Source organism: Nannobrachium achirus (assembly GCF_963921795.1).
Source record: "Nannobrachium achirus genome assembly, chromosome: 2".
NCBI lineage: Eukaryota > Metazoa > Chordata > Actinopteri > Myctophiformes > Myctophidae > Nannobrachium > Nannobrachium achirus.
Window position 1 is genome coordinate 9106291 of NC_137811.1, and position 26104 is coordinate 9132394.

The 26104-nt window shown below is 44.1% G+C and overlaps 1 long non-coding RNA gene across 2 annotated transcripts; it reads left to right on the plus strand.

Annotated features, from left to right (window-relative positions):
• Positions 1 to 563: 563 nt before the first annotated feature.
• On the plus strand, positions 564 to 26104 carry LOC308295262. 2 transcript variants are annotated; one of them, XR_013962569.1, is made up of 3 exons: positions 564 to 625; positions 3040 to 3306; positions 25983 to 26104. It is a non-coding gene; the product is annotated as an uncharacterized lncRNA (long non-coding RNA). The 2 variants fall into 2 exon arrangements; XR_013962570.1 differs by lacking the exon at positions 25983 to 26104 and adding an exon at positions 4559 to 4590 and having other exon boundaries at positions 3040 to 3311.

Here is a 26104-nt window from a genome sequence, read left to right on the forward strand (position 1 = left end):
GCTAATATCGGGCACCGCTGAACCGATCGTTGAAACTTTTCCTGGGAGGCCAAGTCAGAGCCTCTGACCCCCTTTTTTCTTTCTTTTTAATTGGTCACTTACAGAATGTATGCAACAACATTTTTGGGACACTACTGAGATTTTTCATATTCCATTCCAAACAATTGGCTTCCAAAAGGTCGAGGGAGTGGCTGTTTTGCACAAAACGACACAAATCATGAACGCAACATCCGATTGCCATGAAACTTTGTAAGTTATAAGTTATTGCTTCCATGTTGTTTATTTAAGTGATCATGGATGGATCGTACCTGTGGCTGTGTCTCATCATATAAGATACAAGATATTTATTTCTACTTCTAATCCATAACAAACAAACATAGTCCAACAAGTAGGAGATACGATGTGAATTTACTAAAGAAGTAAAAAAGAAAACAAATAAAAATAATGATCTCTATCTCATGAAGTGACATCTCTCTCTCTCCCATGCGTGCGCACATGCACACTCTTTCTTTTTGTCTCTCAGCAGTCATCGATCAGTTCAGAGTGAGTAGGAAGTAGAGTTTCTTCAGAGTCGTTCATCACAAGAGAGGATGGGTCACGTTGAGTGGCTCTGTGTTCTCCTCCTGTAAGTATATAATTATTATTATTAGTATTGAACTAGTATTTGAACCATTTTAATGAAGGAATATTTGGCTGTACTTAAATGACTTTGTGTTAATCAATAAGCTACTGAGTTTGAATACGGTAAAATGATGATGCAACTATACAGTTCAGGGACACCCTCTAGTGTCTGCTCATAATAAACCATATGTTTTCTTACTACTGTATAAATATCAAGCCTAAGACTAAAGTCAATGTGTAGGTTCAGATTGTAACCTTATATAAGTCCTCATCTATCTATAAATGCGACAAATCTCTGTCTGTTTGTTTGTTTGTAATCCGCGTATCTCGAGAACCGTTCGTCCCACCGGCTTCAGATTCGGCACGCGCGTTCCCCGCCGCCGCGCGGAGTGCAGTGCAGGGCCTCGACCCGACCCGACTCGCGGTTTTCCGAAACCGGCGCAAAACGTTCGGAATCTCCTTATGCGGAGCTGATTGTTGACATCAGGCTGTTCCGGAGGAAATCGGCGCAAGCGCTGACTCATTGTGACATCACTTCATAAAAGGCTGTGACATCACGTACGCCACATGAGTCAACAAAAAATCTCTGTGAATGTGTATGTATGTATGTGAATCTCGAGAACCGTTCTTCCCACCGGCACACGCTTTCTCCAGATATAGGCATAAAATGAATCCCCGAATGCGGAGCTGATGTCTGACATCAGAGTTTTCCGCAACCGGTACTGTGTGTGCAGAGATCTCCATATATGGGCATAAGGGTACAAAGGCAAACAGATGGTCAAAACGGGTCCTATGACAACAGGTATATTGGGGTTTGCATTAAAGGGTGGGGACAAAGGCTAACAGATGGTCAAAACGGGTCCTATGACAACAGGTATATTGGGGTTTGCATTAACCCTTAAGTGCTGTTCGGGTCATTTTGACCCGTTTTACATTTTCATTTGGAAAAAAAAGGTAGAAGTAAAAAATGTTTCCACCTGAAACTCACTTGCCTTAAAGATTCTTCTGAGATGAACATGTAAAAAAAACATTTTTGCACTACACCCATGCTACACCCCCCTCATATTTGTTGAACCTTAAGTGCTGTTCGGGTCATTTTGACCCGGAAGCACAGAAATACACAGTATTTTGCCAAAACACAGACACACAGTCACCCCCACTTCTAACACCCCCCTTCCGAAGCCCCATTCCGAACCCTCCCCCCCTTCCTATAAGCATGAGCAATATTGCCCAGTATTAAATGAAGTATTTTTTTTTACATGGATTTCAGCTAAATCAGTAAAAACGCCTAGCTCTTTCAGTGTTTAATGTGATATAGCAAAGCAGAAATGCAAACATTTACCAAATATATCATATGAATTGTTTGGTATTGAGTCAAAGTCAATGTATCATGATGATTTGTTAAGTTAAAATTTATATTAGTGTTGTTTTTTTTAAACCAAATATCCACCGGGTCAAAATGACCCGAACAGAACGAAGGTGTAGTGAATCTGAACAGAACTTAAGGGTTAAAGGATGGGGCATTCATGGGGTCCGCTCCAAAAAAGAAAATAAAAGAGACAAAAACAAACATAAGACAAGCGACAAAGCGTGGGACTGGGAGGATGACTTGAATGATGCAGATTTAAGCAGGCTGTGTATTCTGCTTAAAGAAGAAACAAACAAAAAGCGACAGAGATCTCATATATGGGCATAGACAGATATCTCCATATATGGGCATATGGGCATAAAATGGACCCAGAACTATATCTGCAGTGATCTCCATATATGGACATAAAATGGACACCGACAGACAGACAGATACAGATATCTCCATATATGGGCATAAATGGACACAGGCAAACAGATGGTCAAAACGGGTTCTATGACAACAGGTATAATGGGGTTTGCATTAAAGGGCGGGGGATTCATTCCCTATTTACATCGTTCCCGAGTTGGCCAGGTCGCCGACTAGACGTAGTACCTTATAAAAAGTGTTTATATGTTTTATTCAAACCAGTGTTTTGCTTTAAATCAACATAATATTGCTCAGCAATCCTGACTATTTTGGTCAAGCCATTGATAACAATATTTTATCAAATGTTTTTCAGTGCTGAGTAACTTCCTCTCCTATGGACACAGTGAAGGTGAAGATTGATTTAATATCTATTCTTTTTAAACACTCAGTCAAGATCATATTTACACCTGTACCGTAATTAATGCCCTCAGATATGTATTTCTCTCCGTTTATTATTAATGTTTTATTCATCTACTCAACTGGCTTGATCATGTGATTTATTTAGAGGCAATAGTTTGTATAATTTGGTTTGATCCTACTGTGTGTGTGTGTGTGTGTGTGTGTGTGTGTGTGTGTGTGTGTGTGTGTGTGTGTGTGTGTGTGTGTGTGTGTGTGTGTGTTCTGTGTGTTTGTGTAGAGAGACCACAAGCTGTTCTGACCATGGAACCCAACACATCCCCCATCTTTGATGGAGGACTTGTTACATTCACATGTGACATGAGAGAAGGAGAGGAGACTGATTGGTGGTATTACATATACCAAGATGGCAAGGACTTTGTCCTCAAATTCCATAAGAATACATATCCATTCGATGCATCGCCAATTTACAGTGGTGAATACCAGTGTGCTGGTGTTCTTAAAACGGATGACCGGGTTAGAAAACACAGTAATAAAGTCACTTTGAGCGTGTCAGGTAAGTCATATCATTATACTTTCTCTTCACTGGCATTATGATTAAGATCATTTTTACTGTAGCACTCATATTAGGTGGGTGTGCGAGGAGTGAAGTCTGTTTTGAGTCCATAATAAAGCTCATGCAGGCCTACATCACACCCAAAAGTATAGGAACTTTTTGAAATGATCATAATTCATTCTCATTATTTTATTAATATAATGAATGCATGCAGTGTATGGATGCTGTTATCTTGCTCAGGGACTCTTCCACATGGTTGGGCAGGGTTGTTTACCGGTGTCCTCTGATTACTAGAACAGCCTCTCTTCTCACTAAGCCTCTGAAGGCTGCTTGGTTTAATGAATCATATCCACCCATATACCCAACACCTTAACTACAGTATTTATTTATAAACGGTATTTGAAATTGTAGGCAATACAGTAGCCTACTTCGTATGTAAGAAAAAAAAATATATATATCTTTACTTTTGTCAAAATCGGCAATTCTCTTACTTAAATTGTTGTTGTGTAACAGTTTTGTAAGTAGATTTAGGCCATATAGGCTATGAGACTGTCATCACCGAAAGTGAATTTGAGGACAATGTCATCTGCATGGATTTTTCATGACACATGATGTGTCACAGTTCATGACACATCAACATCTTCAACAGACTGATTGATTGATTGATTGATTGATTGATTGATTGATTGATTGATTGATTGATTGATTGATTGATTGATTGACAAAATGCATAATGCATTTCTATTGTGGTCTTCCGAGGGTGTGTGTGTGTGTGTGTGTGTGTGTGCGTGCGTGCGTGCGTGCGTGCGTGCGTGCGTGCGTGCGTGCGTGCGTGCGTGCCATGCGATTTAGGGAGTAGCAGAGACATGCAAACATTTTGAATCAGAAATAAATACATCCATACAATGTCGACATGTTAGACAAGTAAAATAAGCCTGTTCTGAGTGTTTCTCCTCCATGGTTGAGTCCTGGAGCCTCAGTTGCCTTTACATTTACCTACATGTGATAAACCACAAATATGCACAACACCATCAGCTCCCAGTACATCTGTGCTAGTCCAGGTGTATATTACTTTTCTATATTCTATATTACTAAGTCTCTGTAATGAAGTTACAGCTTTGATTATATTACACAATTACTGAAATGACAGTGGTCTCCCAGGTTTTGAATCACAAGGCTTAGACTAAATGCTTCTGAGTTGTTCTAATAATAATCTAATGCTATTTTTACTGTCCTTGTCTTCATAGTGTCTCCACCTTCAGTGACTGAACCTGCTCCACCTTCAGTGTCTGAACCTGCTCCACCTTCAGTGTCTGAACCTGCTCCACCTTCAGTGTCTCAACCTGCTCCACCTTCAGTGTCTGAACCTGCTCCACCTTCAGTGACTCAATCTGCTCCACCTTCAACAACAAGTCCTACAACAAGTACAATCAAGCTGGGGTTGATTGTAGGGTTGATTGTAGGACTTGTTGTTGTGATTCTACTGACCATCCCGCTGATCCTGCTGTGTCGATACACAACATCTAAAAGTGAGAACCATTATAATAAATATATTGGTAACAATTACAATAACTGTGCAACTCTAGATAAAACAATAGGAGATTATTTATGGTACAACTTGTGTTTAATTTACAGATCCATGCTGTGTCAGGTAAGTACATAATCTCTGTCTATTCATCACCATGACAACAGTAGATTCCATCTTGTTTTATACTTCATTTCTGCTAGATTTAATGTTTTTAATTACAGAGTTGCTCAGCCTCAGGGAACCAATCAGGGCTCTGCTGCAAATCAGAGGACCAATCAAAGTGGAGCTCCTGATGACTTGTACCTCCCACTGCAACACGGTCAGTGTTTTTTTTTAAGTAGGCCCTACGTTAAAGTTTGTCAGTTAGTTAGTTAGTTGTTTTTCATAAAGTCATACTGTGTAACTTTTTCAACTAAACAAAAGTTATTTTTTTCTAATACCCTACTTCTTCACACAATAGCAAAAGCGAAAATAGCCAATCTACAAGCTCACAACACGTCACATCACAATGTAATTTGAGCTATTTTTACTGAAAACATTTTGAAAGTGAAAGTGGTTAAGTGTGTCTGGGTTTTATAGTCATATTTACTAATTAAAAGTATTAACAATAACTTGTGATTAAATCATAACTACATTGGATCCATTAGAACACATTTATGGTTCTTTAAAAAAATCCTGAAAAGTAAATGTGGTGATCAATAATAGTCTCCGGTTTCATTCATGAGTTTATTAGTACTTCTTGGCAAAGAGTATAAAGTTGAACTCAAGTTGGCAACAACAACAACAGAATAACAACTACACTGAGTGGCACGCATGCGCACATACAGACCCAAGTAGTAGTACGGTGGCTGGTAGGTGACATAACGTGTATGAACAATGCGCCTAGTTCTACATCCTTCCTCTTTAGTTTATATGCCCATAAACAACTTGAAATGATGAAATGTAAAAAGTTAGTGTACTCACATCTTAGCAGGCACATTTGGTGAGGACAAGGAACCCTGCCTGTTATCTAGGTTAGCAGTAGTGCAATACTTGTTTGGCATCAGAAAAGCAAACATAATATTCTTTTCATTATAACAAAACAATGGCATTTAACAAGTGTTCCAGTCTCTTTTTTTTTTTTTTACAACTGAAAACAGCAAAAAAATCACCAGTCCAACATATCCTGCCCTACAATAACAGTTCAGTGAAAAAAACAGTTCAGTGGAAAGTCTCTGTGACAGTCCATTGACCATGCAGTAACTACTGCTGGTACTTACGGTTGGGCCTGCAGACGCGCCCGGCACGGGACACGTATAGATCTCCGGAAGGCTGCGGGAGGGGTGGCGCAGGCCCTTGCACCGCTCCCCCCTCGTCGAAGACGGCCTGGGACCTGGCTGGAGATGCCGGAGCTCCATCCTGCTGCTGGTCACTGCTCGGTGGGGCAGCCGCTGTCTGGTCGTCGTCGTCCACCCGCGACGCCGCCGCCGGTGGTGCTTCCAGCACAGGTAGGAGGTGCCTCCGGTTCCTCCTGTAGTCGTGTCCATCCGATTCGACGACGTAGGACCGTGGTTCCTTGCAGATCCGCTTCACCGTCGCCAGGCGGTCATAACCGCGCTGAGTCTGCATCCGTACAACTTGACCCTCAGCAAGTGGGCGCAGAGGCTTGCTCGTCTTGTCGTACCACGACTTCTGATACTGTCGCTTTTTGATGAGTTGCGCCTTGACAGTTTCGTTACTTTTGGCAGCGGGAGTCAGGAGCGTCTTGCTGATCGGGAGCGTGGTGCGTGTCTGTCTGGACATCAATCTCTCGGCTGGCGAGCCAAGCGTTGCATCACGTGGAATGTTCCTGATATTGAGAATGTTCAGGAAAACGTCAGTTCGATCACGTTTAGACCTCTCCAACAGCTTCTTTGCGCTGCTGACAGCCTTCTCGGCCAGTCCATTAGCCTGCGGGAACTCTGGACTGCTGGTGACATGGACGAAGTCCCATGTGGAGGCAAAGTCTTTGAACCGCTGGCTAGTGTACTGGGCCCCGTTGTCCGAAAGCAGCTGATGGGGGCTGCCGTGAACTGAGAAGTGTCGCTTCAACTTGGTTATCACGGTGGTGGAGGTCATGTCACGTAGCAGGTCTATCTCAAACCATCCTGAGTATGAATCGACCAGCACCAAGTAATGTTGGCCATTCCACTCAAAAATGTCAGTGGCCACAGTTGACCATGGCAGATCCGGGACGGGGTGGAGCTTGAGTGGTTCCTTTTGTTGATGGGGCTTTGTGCTGTTGCAGACGGAGCACGATAAAGTCTCTCTTTCAATGTCCTGGGACATGGAGGGCCAAAACACAATGTCTCTGGCCCTGCGTTTCGTGGCTTCTGTGCCAGGGTGACCTCTGTGCAGAACTGTGATGTACTCACGTTGTAGTGATTGTGGAATGATTGGCCTGGGTCCCTTCATGACGACGCCGTCTTCGATGGCCAGCTCATCTCCAAACGTGAAGTATTGGCGCACGCTCACTGGCAGGTTGACTTTACGCTTAGGCCATCCATTATGGATGATTTTGCAGAGTGCCTGCAGGTCTTTGTCCTTCGCTGTGTGATCTCTGAGCTCTTCAAGCCGTGAGGAGGAGATGTGTTGGATGGACATCACCTCAAAATTGGCCTCCTCGTTCCTGTGCTGTTCTGTCGTCTTCAGTGGAGCACGAGACAACGTGTCTGCCAGGTACATGTGCTTGCCTTTCTTGTAGATCAGCTGGAAAGTGTACTTTTGCAGGCGCAGCATCATGCGTTGTAACCTGGCTGGGGCCGTGTGCAGGGGTTTAGACAGGATGGTAACCAACGGCTGGTGGTCAGTCTCAATCTGGATGCGCTTGCCGTAGATGTAGTCGTTGAATTTGGAGCAAGCAAATACAACAGCCAAAAGTTCCTTTTCAATTTGCGCGTAGCGTGTCTCGGTTGGTGTCAGGGTGCGAGACGCATAGGCGATGGGAGCTCCGTCCTGCAAACACGCCGCCCCAAGGCCATGCTGGGAAGCGTCGCAGGTAATTGTTACTGGCTTGTGCACGTCATAGTACTTCAGCGTTGGTGGGCTGACGAGGGCTCTCTTGAGTGTGTCAAAAGCATTTTGGTGTTGTTCGTACCAGCACCACTCGCAGTCCTTGTGTGTCAGCTGATGTAGGGGGGCGGAGACCTCGCTGATGTTCGGAATGAAGCGGGCCATGTAGTTAATGACGCCAAGGAAGCGCCTTACAGCTGCAACGTTGTCTGGTGCTGGCATTTTCTCAATCGCCCTTGTTTTGGACGGGTCTGGCTTGAGTCCGTCGCTTGTGAAGAGGTGGCCGACGTAGGCGATTTCACTCTGCCTGAATTTGCACTTCAGGGGGTTGAGTCGTAGGTTGACCTCACGTGCTCGGTCCAAGACTTTCTTTAAGTTCTCATCATGTTCCTTCTCCCCATTTCCTCCAACGATGATGTCATCAACTATCACCGCACACGGGTAGCCGGCAAAGATTTGCTCCATCGTGTGTTGGAACACCTCGCTGGCAGAACTGATTCCAAATGGCATTCTTAGGAACCTGAATCTCCCAAATGGTGTGCTAAATGTCGTCAGTTTGGAAGACTCTTTGTGTAGGGGAATCTGCCAGAAGGAGCTCTTTGCATCCAGGGTAGAGAACACTGTGGAGTGTGGCATTTGTGCAGCCACATCCTCCACGGTGCGCATGGGGTGGTGTGGGCGTTTAAGCACAATGTTTAAGTCTCGTGGGTCGATGCAAAGTCTTATCTCATCAGAATTCTTCTTGTGGGTCGCCACCATGGCTGAGACCCATTCTGTAGGTTCCGAAACTGGGGCTATGACGCTCAGGCTTGTCATCCTGTCCAATTCTGCTTTGACCTTGTCACGCATCGCGACTGGTATGCGGCGCGCCGGCCTGACAACAGGTTGTGCCTTGGGGTCGAGTGTCATTTTGTAGGTGATCGGGAGTGTGCCCAGATCATCTGTGAAGAGATCAGCATAGTCTTTGAACATCTGACGTGAAAAACTAGGCTCTTCCTTCACACAGAGCTGATGTACTTCCTTACTTAGGCTGACTAGACCCATACGAAGGCTGTCCCGTAGACCAAGCAGTGGCTGTACATCTCGCTCCACTACCTGGAATCGTAGGTTGTATGGCTGGTGTGCTGACTGGCAAGACAGATACACTGAGCCTGCCGAGGGGATTTCGTCGCCTCCATATGCGACAAGCCTTGTCCTCCTTGAAGTGTCTAGTCTTTCTTTGCGTCTCACTTGTGTCAGGGCATCACTTGAGAGCACGTTGCATTTTGCCCCAGTATCCACTTTGAGTTCTAAGGGCTTTCCATTGACCTGGACAGTGCAGAATATTTCCTCCTTTTCATCATCTTCCAGTGCGCCCTCTGTGTCAATCACATCAGTGGCTATGGAAACACCATCAATACAGTATGACTCGTCACCGCTGCTTGAGCCTTGGGCAGTGTCAACCGCATTTATTGCTCTCCCTTGTCTGTGTTTGTAGGTGCTCTGTGTCGACCTGCAACATTGTTTGAAGTGATTCCATTTGTTGCACTTGTGGCACTGCTGACCAAAAGCAGGGCACATTTTTCTGTCTGGGTCATGTTTGTGTCCACAGTTGCCACAGGTGGAATTTGACTGCTGGCTTTCACTTTCAGTGTATGTCTTCTGTTTGAATGGCCGTGGTTGTGATTGCCTTGTCTTGAAGCGTACAGTGTCCACATTTGTTGTGTTTTGTCTTGGTGTAGCCAGAGTCTTAGTGTGCTGTTCGGTTAATTCGTGAATCTGACAAGTTTCAATTGCTTTTGCCAGGGTTAGGTCACTGTTGCGCAGTAGAATCTTCCTTACAGTATCATTATGTATGCCTGTGACAAGTCTGTCTTTAACCAGCTCGTCCTGTAGATTTCCAAATTTGCATGTCTTCACTTTATTTTTCAGATCACTCACATATGCTTCCACAGTCTCACCTTGCTTCTGGTTCCTGGTGAAAAACATGTATCTTTCCATGGTGATATTTGTTTGTGGATTGCAAAGCTCACGGAACTTCTTTTTCAAGCACTCGGGGTCTTCTCTCGCTTCGGCCGGGACCACCTCATTGCCGTCATCGTCGGCAATAGCTGGTGCATACACGAACGAGCGTTCACGTTCTATGGCTTCTGAGCCCGCCAGATTCAGCAGGATAAAGGCTTGTGTACGTGGAGGTTTGTCTGAACATGCTGCCGCAATGAATATGTCATATTCCTGCTCAAATATCCTCCAGTTTTCCGCGACGTTGCCGTCAAAGACCAGCGGGTCTGGTTTACGGAATCCCTCTGCCATTCTGCTGCTAACGTTAGCACTCACTGTAGCTTAGCACGCAACGTTAAAGTGTCCCGGTCCGTTCACTCTTCTGAGCACTCCTCCGTCCGTGGATGCGACAGGTCCGAAACTTCTGACACCATGTTTCATGTGGTGATCAATAATAGTCTCCGGTTTCATTCATGAGTTTATTAGTACTTCTTGGCAAAGAGTATAAAGTTGAACTCAAGTTGGCAACAACAACAACAGAATAACAACTACACTGAGTGGCACGCATGCGCACATACAGACCCAAGTAGTAGTACGGTGGCTGGTAGGTGACATAACGTGTATGAACAATGCGCCTAGTTCTACACTTTTGGATGGTTGGTATGACTTTAAATTGCATAATGATTAATTACATAGAATCCATGACTGAGATAAATGCTTATGTGTTTATCTTTAGCCAACACAAGTGTCTATGGTGTAATCCAGCACCCTGGTGACTATGAAAATGGTACAGTATATACTTTTTAAACATCTAATCAGATGATTTTGATCTGATTTTATTTCAATTGTGTTGATCTTGGAATAGAGTGATATCTGCGCTCCTTTTAGAGTTACTCTACTGTGTGACAGTGTCATTCACAAGCTTTCTAATGAAGGTGAAACTAACTAGGCCTGTATGTTTTTATTTGGTACACATATTTACAGTACAACTCATTGTTTTTATTTACAGTTCCAGATTATGTCATGTAAGTACACTTTATCTCTGTCTATTCATCAATATGACAGCAATAGATTCCATCTTGTTTTAATACCTGTACTTCATTTCTACTAAATATTGTATATTTTAATTACAGACCCATTCCGTACCCGGAAACCAATCAGGACTCAGCAGCAGACCACGGGACCAATCAAACTGGAGCTGCTGATGACTTGTACTGCCCACTGCAGCACGGTCAGTGTTTTAGAGACAGACAGACAGACAGACAGACAGACAGACAGACAGACAGACAGACAGACAGACAGACAGACAGACAGACAGACAGACAGTTATCCCTGTGGGTACTAGTAGCATTAAATGGCCAGTTCACCTCTGGGACAACCAGATCTTATATTATAGTTGTTTGGGACATGATCAACACAATCCTGAGTTATTTTTTGTGTTCAATCTGTGTTTTGAGATATTTTAGTGTTTCAGCATGAATGATGATGCATTTTGCATCATATGATGCAGCATGATGCAGCATAATGAAAAATGCATCATCATTCATGCAACACAGGATTGTGTTGACCGTGTCCCAAACAACAATAAAATAAGATCTGGTTGTCCCAGAGGTGAACTGGCCCTTTAAATGGTGCAGGTAAGTGTAGAGAGCATAGACTGTAGAAAAATATGGACGGTGCGAAGCCATTGCTTTCTATGCAGCGAAAATTAGTTTTTTTTTTGTCCCTTGTTTGGGTGTCGCCATCATTGTTTGAAAGGTACCCCAGGAATCATAAGGAATGCTATTGGCTGCCAACGGTCACGTGGAACTGCAGGGATACATGGGAGAATGTGGTCGGAGCCTCCCAAAATACAGCACACGAAGAAGAACACAGCCGGCTGGTATCAGCTTAGTTGACCCCTCCCCCCGCAAATTTATCATCAAGTTTGACATAAATGGGACCATATTTGCTCAAAACGCATATCATGGAGATTGAAAGGGAGTTTTTCACTAGCGACAGGAACCATAAAGTATTTATGACAACGTTTATTAAGGTTAGAAAATCAAAGGGGGAAACGAATGGGGTCCAATGTAGACAAATTCTTTTTGGTACCTCACGGGGGGAAAACAGCGCAACTAGCGGCCAAACATAGGAAAGTTTTAGTTCCGTATTGGATTTGTTTTAAATCGGCGGAACTATGCCCCTGGTAGAGAGATTAGAATAACAAACCTCTAACAAAAACAGGACAAAAAGATAATGTACAGTCTTCTGACCCTAGCCATCTGCACTTGGTGTTTTTGACTTTACATAATACTGTATATATACAGTACATTTTATACAATATGAAACAATCATGTTGGTTAAGGACACTTCTGATGCTAATTTAATACCTGAAAATAAGTTAATTAAAGTCCATCACATCAGTCTTGTGTGTTGTTCTTACTAAATATCAGAATAATTAACACAAATGCAACCATGTTTAAAATATAAAAAATGTCAACTAATGTACTTTTTTAATATTTATTTGAATAACTTTAGGCGACAACAGTGTTTATGAAGATCTGAAGCGATCTGATGATGACTATGAAAATGGTAGAGTATACTGTTTAAAATGTCCTCACATCATATATTTGTTCAGAGTTATTCATATTTTGAGGGTATGTTGTTGAGTAAATGTCCACTAATCAGAGATATCTATGTGATTTATTAAGATGGAATGGGAGTTGAACTCAGTGAATGACAAGACTGGCAACCATGAGAGGTGAATAAACCAACATTCATCACACTGTTAAAATATTACAAACATTCTACAAAGCTTCTAATTGTCTTTAACTCATGTTTCACTACAGAATCATCAGTTCCTGAATCTGCAGTTGATCCTCTTCATTCAAATGTCAGGAAATTACTTTTCAATACAACTGGATTAAAGAATATTTACATTTGGTATCTATGAAACAAGCAGCTTAACATCTGGACAGTAACCACATGGACCATTTTTAGTCTGATCATTTTAGTTTTGAACTAAAAAGAAGAAAATAATTAGGATTTACATTTGCAGTAACAGTCAGAGAAGACAGATTCTCTTATTATTCAGATGTATTTATTGATTTTTGTTTTCACTTGTACTTATAATGCGTAAACATGTTTAAACTTTCAAACAAGCACACACAGGTTGCTGGCCCACAAGATCATGATGGTAATTACTAATGTAAATTGCAACCTGAATAGATATGTGCTTAAATCTATTAATAAGTGGTAGTCAGGCAATATTATACACATCTGGGATCAAATTCCTTACCAAAATATGGTTAACTTACACATTTCTAAAAAGTTGACATTCAACTCCCCGATTGGAACCCATGACAGATTTTTTCTGATATTCCCTGACTATGATGAGAGGTAATCATCAAGAGGCTTGATGGTTTCACCCTTTTTATTTGACGGTAAATATGTGATCAAATGCTTTTAGATAATTATGACAATTATTTTGCTTTGTTGTTAACTTTTTCCTTTTTTTCCCCCTTCCTTTCCGTTTTTTTTTTTTTTTTTTTTTTTCTAGATCGTAATGTGTTGTTTTAGTTTTATTGTAAAAAGCTTGTTTTCAAATGATGTTTAGATCATGTATTGTTCAGTGTGTGTCCTAAGCCTGGTCCCTATAGAGGGAAGCTGGTCTCCTTGTTGTGTAGCTGTTCAGATAACCACAACACCACTGGTATTATACTGTACTAGAAGCTCGGCCGCCCGAGCGTCTAGTCGGCGCCCTGGCCAACTCGGGAACAATGTAAATAGGGAATGAATGCCCCGCCCTTTAATGCAAATCCCATTATACCTGTTGTCATAGGATCTGTTTTGACAATCTGTTTGCGTGTGTCCATTTATGCCCATATATGGAGATATCTGTTTGTCTACGTCCATTTTATGCCCATATATGGAGATGGGCGGCCGAGCGTCTAGTGTAAATAGGGAATGAATGCCCCGCCCTTTAAAGCAAACCCCATTATACCTGTTGTCATAGGATCTGTTTTGATCATCTGTTAGCGTGTGTCCATTTATGCCCATATGGAGATATCTGTCTGTCCACGTCCATTTTATGCCCATATATGGAGATGGGCGGCCGAGTGTCTAGTCGGCGCCCTGGCCAACTCGGGAACAATGTAAATAGGGAATGAATGCCCCGCCCTTTAATGCAAACCCCATTATACCTGTTGTCATAGGATCCATTTTGACCATCTGTTTGCGTGTGTCCATTTATGCCCATATATGGAGATATCTGTCTGTCTACATCCATTTTATGCCCATATATGGAGATCTCTGTAGGACCCGTTTTGACCATCTGTTTGCCTGTGTCCATTTATGGAGTTATCTGTAGGACCCGTATTGACCATCTGTTTGCCTGTGTCCATTTATACTCGTATATGGAGATATCTGTATCTGTCTGTCTGCATCCATTGTATGCCCATATGGAGATCTCTGTATCTGTTTGTCTGTGTCCCTTTATGCCCATTATGGAGATCTCTGTATCTGTCTGTGCCTCCGTGTTGCAGACAGTGCCGGTTCCCCCTTTAATGCAAACCCCATTATACCTGTTGTCATAGGACCCGTTTTGACCATCTGTTTGCCTGTGTCCATTTATGCCCATATATGGAGTTATCTGTAGGACCCGTATTGACCATCTGTTTGCCTGTGTCCATTTATACTCGTATATGGAGATATCTGTATCTGTCTGTCTGCATCCATTGTATGCCCATATGGAGATCTCTGTATCTGTTTGTCTGTGTCCCTTTATGCCCATTATGGAGATCTCTGTATCTGTCTGTGCCTCCGTGTTGCAGACAGTGCCGGTTCCCCCTTTAATGCAAACCCCATTATACCTGTTGTCATAGGACCCGTTTTGACCATCTGTTTGCCTGTGTCCATTTATGCCCATTGACTCATGTGGTGTACGTGATGTCAGAGCCTTTTATGAAGTGATGTCACAATGAGTCAGCGCTTGCGCCGATTTCCTCCGGAACAGCCTGATGTCAACAATCAGCTCCGCATAAGGAGATTCCGAAGACTTAATGAGATGTGTTGGGTGTCTCCATATATGGGTTTCAACATTCAATACGTAACCATACGCAACCTGTCAACTGCCCGTATGACGTGAGAGCAAGTGAGAGCCTTCGTAACTCACCCCTTACTTTACTTACAGAGCGCCCCGGAGTTCCCTAGCCCCTGGGCTCCTTATTCCACTTTATTATTTAAGTTTAGCGTGAGAGGGAACTGCCTGGGCTTATCCACATTATTCACCTGGTTCTCTTAAAGGCACAGCCCGCTAATTCCCCTGAACCCAACCGCTCTGAAGAGCACCCTGAACTTTGCTTACCTCGAAGTGAGAGGAAGAAAGACTTTAGTTTATGCCACACTCAGAGAGGTTTTTAGTTGACTCATCTTGCGTATGTGATGTCAGAGCCTTTTATGAAGTGATGTCACAATGAGTCAGTGCTTGCTCCGGAACAGCCCGATGTCAGTCATCTCCGCATACGGAGATTCCAAATCTTTCGTGCCGGATCCAAAAAACTGTGTATCGGGTCGGGTCGAGGCCTAGCTAAGAACGTTGGCAAACGTCTGAGCTGTCTGTGTGCGAAATTTGGAGTCTGTAGCACCAACCATGTGCTGTCAGGGCTCATCCATGCGATTCGGGCCATTCGGCTGTACATCTGTTTTTTTATATAGCACTGTGTAACCCTGTTTTAAAAAGTGCATATTAATAAAGTGTATTATTATATCAAAGAATAATTATGTAGCCTTGCACTTATTGGTGAAATGACAAATGTATTGCTGTCAACTAGACAGACGCTTACCGCCAACACTGTCTCAATGTCAGAACAGTATCTAGTATCTAGAAGTATACAGTTGGACATTTATGACTAAATATGGACAATCAGGATGACACCAAGGCCCGTGTGATGACGTGTTATGGGGCTGTAGTTACAGGGAATGGCCCATAGGGGGCTCCACTCACATAACTTGAAACAAGGCAGTCAGCAGGATAGTACCACCCACCCTGTGTTTATTCTATCTCTCTCTCTCTCTCTGAGGTGAACTTTGGCCAAAAATAGCCAATCTACAAGTCCACAATGCCTCACACTGCAAGCTGTTGTGAGATTGTAGATCGGCTATTTTCAGCAAAGAGGTTTGGTGTAGAGAGAAAAGAGCAGAAAAGTACAGAGTGAAAGGTCAAGTTTACTAGGTAATGACGTTTTATGTGGTTGAATGTCTGAGAAAACAGGAATCCAAAATACACTGATGATCATGCTGTCAAACAATAAAAGTTGTGGGGATCCCTGTTTCATATCTCTCTCCACTGTCTGAAAAACGTTGAAGACCCCTGTTATATGGGATACAAGTGTGTGCTTATGAGAGTTACTAGAGCCTGTCAGAGGAGAGCTGATCAAACCACAACAGGATGCACATCCAACACACGTCCTCTCACTGTGTATTGTCATCTACTTCTACCTACTTGCACAGCCCATTATAACCTGCCACCAATGCATGTCCATTAAGAAGACACATGTACTAACATGCAATCAACATACGTTTGTTTTCTTATAAAGTACTAGACATCGCTCCAGTGTGTTTGGGTCAGCGTGTTTTTGGTGTTTATTTACTCCATGGATAGAGGTTTCGTCATAGGTTTTGTTCACTTGTGAGCTGGGATGTCAATGTTTCAGGTGCACATGCTGCACTTCTAGACTGGACTCAGTTCCCTTTGAAGGTTGCAGATCCTGTCTAGAACGGATAAGGAAACAGTCTTTGTGCGTGCTTATGTGTGTGTGTGCGCTTATGTGTGTGTGTGCAAATGACCAGATACAGTAGGCGGGCTCTACAGTGGATCAGATCACTGAGCAGGAAATAGATTAGGCCTACAGCAAAACAGCCCTGCTTGGAAAGGTTGTGTTTGATTGGCATTTGATTTATTATTACTGTGCGCTCGATTGTTTTCCCCTCACAACCAAATCACACACTCTTGACATGAAGTGCACTTTAACTATACTGCTCAAAGAAATGAAGGGAGCTTTCTTTGAGCAGTAGGCCTACTACAGTATACTATACTCAAATAAATTCAAATAAATTAAGGGAACACTTTGTTCCCTTCATTTCTTTGAGCAGTATATATAACTAAATATTGGACAGAGATACAGTATTACTAGACTATTAAGTGGATAAATAAATAAGTTGTCTTATTAAAGTAGAGCAGGAAATAATAGGCATTCAAGTTACCTGGAAATGAACATATCTACCCTCTTACCTCATTTACTGAATGCACTGTGGTTAACACTTTGTGAAGGCAACGGTTCTCAAGTAAAGCACATAAGCACACATACGTCATGTAATCATCTTTAGAACAGATAGATACGTTTCCAACCACAAATGCAGGTGGTTACTGGCATGCATTTAGAGAGAACTGAGTCACATATGATGTTTAAAGTATAGCACATTCATACATGAAACATAATACATTGTATTAATCATAAGAACAATTGCATATTGATTATTTATTTGTCTCTTTTGTCCTAAATAGTACAACACAAAGGAAGTGATACAAAGTGTGATCTGAAGCCACACCTCCACTAAGAGGCCTGTATGGTTGTTAGTGTTTTAACTGTGTTGTCCCTCTCTGATATACTGTCTGTATGCTAGTAGTGTACACAACAACATGCATGAATTCACATGTTCATACACACTAAGAGCATGAAGACACATGTACATACAGACTGATGCATTGTGTCTGGATAGCTCAGTGGGTAGAGCTCTCGCCTTTGGACCACCAGGTCTTGGGTTCGATGCAGGCATCACCAACTCAGTGTATCAGCAGCATGGCTTGGGTGTGGCAAGTCATGCCAGTAAGTACTGGGAGTGGATGGTAGTTCTAGCTTTGGGCTTCATGCCTTTATTAGTACATAGCGGAAACTGACAGGAAACAGGGAGAGATGGGGAGTGACACACAGCAACGGTTGTCAGGTATTAGAGCCTATATGTGGTATGCACCTGGACCGCTTGGCCAGCGGGTGCCCATATCTTTGTGTATGCTTCAATGTTGTATTTGTGAGTGACCATGAGTGACCTGTGTCTCATCATATACGTCTACGTCTACTATGGGGCGGCATAGCTCAGGGGTAGAGAAACTGTTATTAGAGCACGAAGGGTTCCCGAAGGGTTCCCAGTTCGAATCTGGGCTCCCCCTGAGTTAAAGTAAAAAAGTCCTTGAGCAAGACTCTGAACCTTGAATTGCTCCCGGTGAGTAGGTTGGTGCCTTGCATGGTTTCCTCCAGCACCGGTGTGTGATGCACAATCGATATAAAGCGCCTTCGTTAAAAGCGCTATATAAATGCACCATTTACTTCTAATCCCCAGCATCATAAGACAACATGTATTTAGACCTTCTGTGTTCCGAAAAGGAGGAGATAAGATCTGAATTTACTAAAAGAAGAAGTTGAAAAATAAATGCTGATCTCATACTGTATCATGAAGTGTAACATCTCTCTCTCTCGTGTGTGCGCACAGGAACACACTTTCTTGTTTTTATTTTTTATTTATCTATCAGTTCAGAGTGAATAGGAAATAGAGTTTCTTCAGAGCCGTTCATCACAAGAGAGGATGGGTCACGTTGGGTGGCTCTGTGTTCTCCTCTGTAAGTATATCTGTATTATTATTATTATTATTATTATTATTATTATTATTACCCGTACTAATAATAATAATAATAATAATATTATTATTATTATTATTATCCGTACTCTCCTCCTTGAACCGGCACCTTATCGTGGTGGAGGAGTTTGAGTGCCCTAATGATGCTAGGAGCTATGCTGTCGGGGGCATTTTGCCCCCAGAAGGGTCACCCATGGCAGATTGGTTCTAGTTGACTGGGGCCAGACAAAGAACGGTTCAGAAGACCCCTTATGATGAGCAACAACATGAGTCCGTGTACCCGGCCCGGAGGGTTACCGGGGCTCCGCCCTGGAGCCAGGCCCGGGGTTGGGGCCCGTGGGCGAGCGCCTGGTGGCCGGGCCTTAGCCCATGGGGTCCGGCCGGGCCCAGCCCGAACCGACTACATGGGCACATCCCCCAGTGGACCCACCACCCGCAGGAGGAACCAGAGGGGTCCGGTGTTAAACGGATCGGGTGGACCAAGGCGGGGGCCTTGGCGGTCCGATCCCCAGTTACGGAAACTGGCTTTAGGAACGTGGAATGTCACCTCTCTGGCGGGGAAGGAGCTGGAGCTGGTGGAAGAGGTTGAGCGTTTCCGGCTAGATATAGTCGGCCTCACCTCGACACATAGCTCCGGCTCCGGAACCCAAGTCCTTGAGAGTGGTTGGACCCTCTCCTTTGCTGGAGTTGCTCCAGGTGAGAGGCGGAGGGCTGGGGTGGGCTTTCTTATAGCCCCTAGGCTCTCTGCCTGTACGTTGGGGTTTACCCCAGTGGACGAAAGGGTTGCTTCCCTGCGCCTTCGGGTTGGGGAACGGGTCCTGACTGTTGTTTGCGCGTATGCGCCAAACGGCAGTACAGAGTACCCACCCTTTTTGGAGTCCTTGGGACGGGTACTTGATAGTGCCCCGACTGGGGACTCCATTGTCCTACTGGGGGATTTCAACGCTCACGTGGGCAACGACAGCGTGACCTGGAGGGGCGTGATTGGGAGGAACGGCCTGCCCGATCTGAACCCGAGTGGTGTTCAGCTATTGGACTTCTGTGCTAGTCGCAGTTTGTCCATAACTAACACCTTGTTCAAACATAAGGCTGTCCACTTGTGCACGTGGCACCAGGACAGCCGAGGCCGGAAGTCAATGATCGACTTTGTAGTCGTATCATCTGACCTACGGCCGTATGTTCTGGACACTCGGGTGAAGAGAGGAGCAGAGCTGTCAACTGATCACCACCTGGTGGTGAGCTGGATCAGATGGCAGGGGAGGACGCCGCGCAGACCTGGCAGACCCAAACGAGTAGTGAGGGTCTGCTGGGAACGCCTGGTGGAAGAACCTGTCCGGACGGTCTTCAACTCACACCTCCGGCAGAGCTTCGACCGCGTCCAGGGGGTGGAGGGGGACATTGAGGCCGAGTGGGCCGTGTTCCGCTCCGCTATTGCTGAGGCGGCTGTCGCGAGCTGTGGCCGCAAGGTTGCCGGTGCCAGTCGTGGCGGCAATCCCCGAACCCGCTGGTGGACACCAGCGGTAAGGGATGCTGTCAGGCTGAAAAAGGAGGCCTACAGGGCGTGGCTGTCGTGTGGGTCTCTAGATTCAGCTGATTGGTACCGACGGGCCAAGCGGTGTGCAGCCGCGGCAGTCGCAAAAGCAAAAACTCGGGCGTGGGAGGAGTTCGGTGAGGCCATGGAGGAAGACTATCGAACGGCTCCGAAAAGGTTCTGGAGTACCATCCGGCGCCTCAGGGGGGGGAGGCGGCAACTTGCCCACACTGTGTACAGTGGGGGCGGGGAGCTGCTGACCTCAACTGAGGAGATAGTCGGGCGGTGGAAGGAATACTTTGAGGAGCTCCTCAATCCCACCAGCACGCATTCTGTGGAGGAAACAGAGCCGAGGGGCTTGGGGCTGGGTTGTCCAATCTCCGGGGTGGAAGTTTCAGAGGTGCTGAAGCAGCTCCGCGGAGGCGGAGCCCCGGGGGTGGATGAGATCCGCCCTGGGTATCTCAAGGCTCTGGATGTTGTAGGGCTGTCTTGGTTGACACGTCTCTGCAACATTGCGTGGACATCGGGGGCAGTGCCTTTGGAGTGGCAAACCGGGGTGGTGGTACCCATCTTTAAGAAGGGGGACCAGAGGGTGTGTTCCAACTACAGGGGGATCACACTCCTCAGCCTCCCCGGTAAGGTCTTCGCGAAGGTACTGGAGAGGAGGGTCCGGTCGATAGTTGAACCTCGGATCGAGGAGGAGCAATGTGGTTTTCGTCCTGGCCGTGGAACCATGGACCACCTCTTTACCCTCTCTGGGGTGCTAGAGGGGGCATGGGAGTTTGCCCAACCAGTCCACATGTGTTTTGTGGATTTGGAAAAGGCTTACGACCGTGTCCCCCGAGGTATCCTGTGGGGGGTGCTCCAGGAGTATGGGGTTGATGGCGCGTTGTTAAGGGCCATTCAATCCCTGTACCGAAGGAGTGTGAGTCTGGTCCGTGTAGCCGGCAGTAAGTCGGACCTGTTTCCGGTGGGAGTTGGACTCCGCCAAGGCTGCCCTTTGTCACCGGTTCTGTTCATAATTTTTATGGACAGAATTTCTAGGCGCAGCCGGGGGGCGGAGGGTGTCGAGTTCGGTGGCGGGAGGATCTCATCCCTGCTTTTTGCGGATGATGTGATCCTCTTTGCTGCTTCGAGCAACGACCTCCAGCTCTCCCTGGGGCGGTTCGCCGCCGAGTGTGAAGCGGCCGGGATGAGGATCAGCACCTCCAAGTCCGAGGCTATGGTTCTCAGCCGGAAAAGGGTGGAGTGCCCACGCCAGGTCGGGGAGGTGGCCCTGCTTCAAGTGGAGGAGTTCAAGTACCTCGGGATCTTGTTCACGAGTGATGGAAGGAGGGAGCGGGAGATTGACAGGCGGATCGGGGCAGCGTCCGCAGTAATGCGGACGCTGCACCGGTCCGTTGTGGTGAAAAGAGAGCTGAGCCGCAAGGCAAAGCTCTCGATTTACCGGTCAGTCTACGTCCCAATCCTCACCTATGGTCATGAGCTTTGGGTAATGACCGAAAGAATGAGGTCGCGAGTACAAGCGGCCGAAATGAGTTTCCTCCGCAGGGTGTCTGGGCTAAGCCTTAGAGATAGGGTGAGGAACTCAGACATCCGGGAGGGACTCGGAGTAGAGCCGCTGCTCCTACACGTCGAGAGGAGCCAGTTGAGGTGGGTCGGGCATCTGGTTAGGATGCCTCCCGGACGCTTCCCTGGGGAAGTGTTTCGGGCACGTCCAACCGGGAGGAGACCTCGGGGTCGACCCAGAACACGCTGGAGAGATTATATCTCTCAGCTGGCCTGGGAACGCCTCGGGATCCCCCCGGAGGAGCTGGTGGAAGTGGCTGGGGAGAGGACTGTCTGGGCTTCCCTGCTGAGGATACTGCCCCCGCGACCCGGACCCTGACCGGAAAAGCGGAAGAAGACGAGTACGAGTACGAGTACGACGAGTATCCGTACTACAGTATATCTCTATTATTACTAGTATTGAACTAGTATTTGAAACATTTTAATGAAGGAATATGTGGCTGTACTTAAATTACTTTGTGTTCATGTTATGTTACTGAGTTTGAATACAGTAAAATTATGATGCAACTGTAGCTTACAGTACAGAGACACCCTCTAGTGTCTGTTCATAGTACACAATATTTCTTCTTATTATATATTCTACATTATCAAGCCTAAAACTAAAGTCAATGTGTAGGTTCAGATTGTAACCTTATAAATGTCCTCATACATTATGAAAAACGTTTCTATGTTTTATTCAAACCACAGTTTTGCTTTTTTTTTTTTTGCTTTAAATCCAATTCTGTCTAGTTTGGGCATCATTAGCCATTGATAATAATAAAACATTATATTGTTTCATCAAATGTGTTTCAGTGCTGAGTAACTTCCTCTCCTATGGACAGAGTCAAGGTGAATATTGATTTATTATCTATTCTCTTTATACACTCAGTCAACATCATATTTACACCTGTAAAAGATAATGTGATTTAATGACAATAAGAAGTATTCAACAACAAGGTATCATTTGGTTTGATTCTACTCATGTTAGGGCCGATGTATGCTCCACTTTTAGAGCCAAATTAGTTTATGTTTGGTTCTGTCCAAACTACAATATGATTCAGAGGTTCGGGGAGCGGGTACCGTCATTAAATCGGCTGTTCGGTGCTGCCGAGATTTTGTGGCTACCCGTACCGAACAGAAATACATTTGTCTCTAAAAGTAGAGTATGCATCGTCCTTAGTGTTTGTGTAGAGAGAGACCACAATTGGACAGGACGGAGGCCAGGATGTCTCATATCTTGTCTTGTTTTGTTCTGTTTAGAAACAACAGAGGCCACCAGGTCTGTTGTGGTCCTGCAGCCCAACTGGTCTCACATATTTGTTGGAGAGAACATCACTCTCAAGTGTGAGATACAGGGGGGAGGTGACACCGAATGGAATTATGAATGGGAAACACCCAGATCATCTGACTCCAAACCAGAAAACCAAGCTGAATTCAGCATTGCCAATGTACTTAAGGCTCACAGTGGAGACTACAGGTGTAAAGGCCATCCTGAAAATGACCTGCAGTCTTCAACAGGGTGGAGTGATGCTGTTACACTGACTGTGTCTGGTAAGTCACCATAAATCAAATCTAATGATAAAACTAGAGCTGTCAGAGTTAACTTCATTAATCATAATTAACTCAACTTTATGTTAATCGCAATTAATTATTTTAATCACAATTAATCGCATGTTTACTTATTTTAGCCATTTGGCCTATTTGTAGTTTAGGGCACAGCTCTCTATGTCAGTGAGCATGTCCCTATGTTTTGCTGTTATGTGTGGATTTCCATTGTCATTGTAGATGTTACAGTACGTTTACTGTTGTACAGCTCATTAGGCATTACATGTATTCTTCAGCTACTTTCAATAGGGAGCTAAATGCTACTAGTCGATTGGAATGTAACACGGAGGCTACAATATCAATTTGAGCTCAATTTATGTTAACTTAGTTTGTAAATCAATATGCCCATCTGTTATTTGTTGGGCTTGAGTTCATGATTTCATCCCATGCACACCTTTTCTTACTTGAAGAAGATTCTGGACAGAATTTGTCATTGTTCCAATAATAATAAACATTTGCATAAAGCAAGCATGTGTCCACTCCCATGACCCATATGTTGATAAAATAATTTAGAACTTTGAAAAATATCTGTTTATGGCAGATTTGGAACTATGATTAACTATGGAAAATCATGTGATAAATCGGATTAAATATTTTAATCGATTGACAGCCCTATATAACACATATATTTACATATCTGTTATTATATAGTGTGTGCGTGTGTACGTAAACTGAATGTCTAGCCCCATATAGAACCTCACCCTCCGCTGGCGATCTGTTGTTAGCGCCATGGCAGATCTTCAGCGTAGGGTGAGGTTATATAATGGGGCTACTGAGTGCCATGTGTTTTTTAGGGGGAGTAGCAGAGCAAACATTTTAAATCAGTACCTTCATACAATGTCAACATGTGAAGAACAACAAGGATTCTGTAAAAGGAACTTGTTAGAGTCAGGTTGTTTGATGCATGTATTCAATCATCTCTACACACATAACACCAGGCAAATGCACACATAGACACCAAAGGGGGCTTGAACTCCTGCCCTTTTATCCTTCTGTAAAAAGTGCCCTCTCCAGCCCCTGCCTCTCTAACATTCTGTGCACGTCCCTTCATAACACATGTATGAAAATAAATTGTCCTTTCCCACACAGCTTTTTAATAACGCTGTACCAAAGTATGTAGAGTTTCTCCTGGTGGAACATATGTGTACAATGTGTTCATAAAAGTAATTGACTACAACAGACAGTTTAATGCAGATAAATGTTCTTTCCAACAGCCAAACCCAAGCCTGTCCTGAGTGTGTCTCCTCCATGGTTGAGTCCTGGAGCCTCAGTGACTCTGAGCTGTGAAGTTAAAGAATCATCTGCAGGCTGGAGGTTCTACTGGTACAGAGCTGTTCCTACACCATCACCCATCTCCTACACTTATGAGCTCTTACCTGGTAGCCTCCATGGGACTGTAGAAGGTTCCTACATCATTCATGGTCCTACAGGCACAGGAGGATATGTGTGTAAAGCTGGGAGAGGAGACCCACTTTATTACACTGAGGACAGTGAACCTCAGTTTGTGTGGTCTGGTGGTGAGTGTGAATCATAATTCATTATTCATAATTATTCTAGGTTGTTTTCTACATAGTCTACAGGAGTGTCAATCTGTCTGTCTTCCCACCAGTCACAATAACTATAAATATAACTATAACTATAGCGTTCACCATTGTATTTTTTAATAGTCAGTGTGTTCACTGCCATCCACTTGACTTAGAACGATTAATAAATATACCTTTATAGTTAAAACTATACCTTTATAGTTATAGTTATAGTGCTCATTTTGAATGGTACTTTACACTACTCTCTGTTTGACCTCTGACCCTGTGTTGTGTTTTAGATCTTCATTCTTCAGCTTCTCTCAAAGTGAGTTCTAACAGAATTCAACATTTCACCTCTGAGTCTGTCTCACTGAGCTGTGAGGGAGAATATACTAACTGGAGCGTGAAGAGTTACAATGATCAACTGAAAGAGTTTTCATCTAGCAGCGAGCCAATGACCAGATATACACGCCCTGTTGTCATGGATAAATCCATCAGTGGAGTGTACTGGTGTGAGTCTGGATTGGGAGAGTACAGCAATGCTGTCAACATCACAGTACACCGTGAGTGCAGCTACTGTACTTCATTCTCTACCAAACAACTATGTGTTTATATTTGTTGTGTGTAACAAAAGAAGTGGACTGTTTTTAACTTCTTTACAATTTTACAGTTAGGCCTGTCATCCTGGTGAGTCCTGTCCACCCTGTGACTGAGGGTCATTCTTCACTGCAGTGAAGAGTCACTCTTCACTGCAAACACAGAATACCGGTAGTCTCGTCTATCCTCAACGTAGAATTCTATAGAAATGAAGAACTGATCCCAAGTAAACCCAATGGAGAGATGATCATAGCTGCTGTATCTAAGTCTGATGAGGGATTCTACAAGTGTAAATATTTATTAATAGAATCACCACAGAGCTGGATGGCAGTGACTTGTGAGTTGAGTATACTGATAACAATTTACCGTTTTAAATTTTCATGTATTTTTAAGCAGTATGCATATGTAAGCACATGCATTTACATAACTGTCATAACTCTATGTTACATATATGTACTACTATTAAAAAAAATATATAACACTGTAACAGACACAATCTCGCAGTTTTACAACTGTAGATGAATTGCAATGTTTGCATACAGTAATGAGTTGTTATAATACTAATCTGTTTATCTCAATGCTATTTTCATTTGCATTGTCATCAAAGTGTCTCAAGTTCAACCCTCAGTGACTGAACCTGCTCCACCTTCAGTGAGTGGATCTGCTCCACCTTCAGTGAGTGGATCTGCTCCACCTTCAGTGAGTGTACCTGTGGAACAGAGTTCTCCAGTGGGGTTGATTGTAGGACTTGTTGTTGTGATTCTACTGACCATCCTGC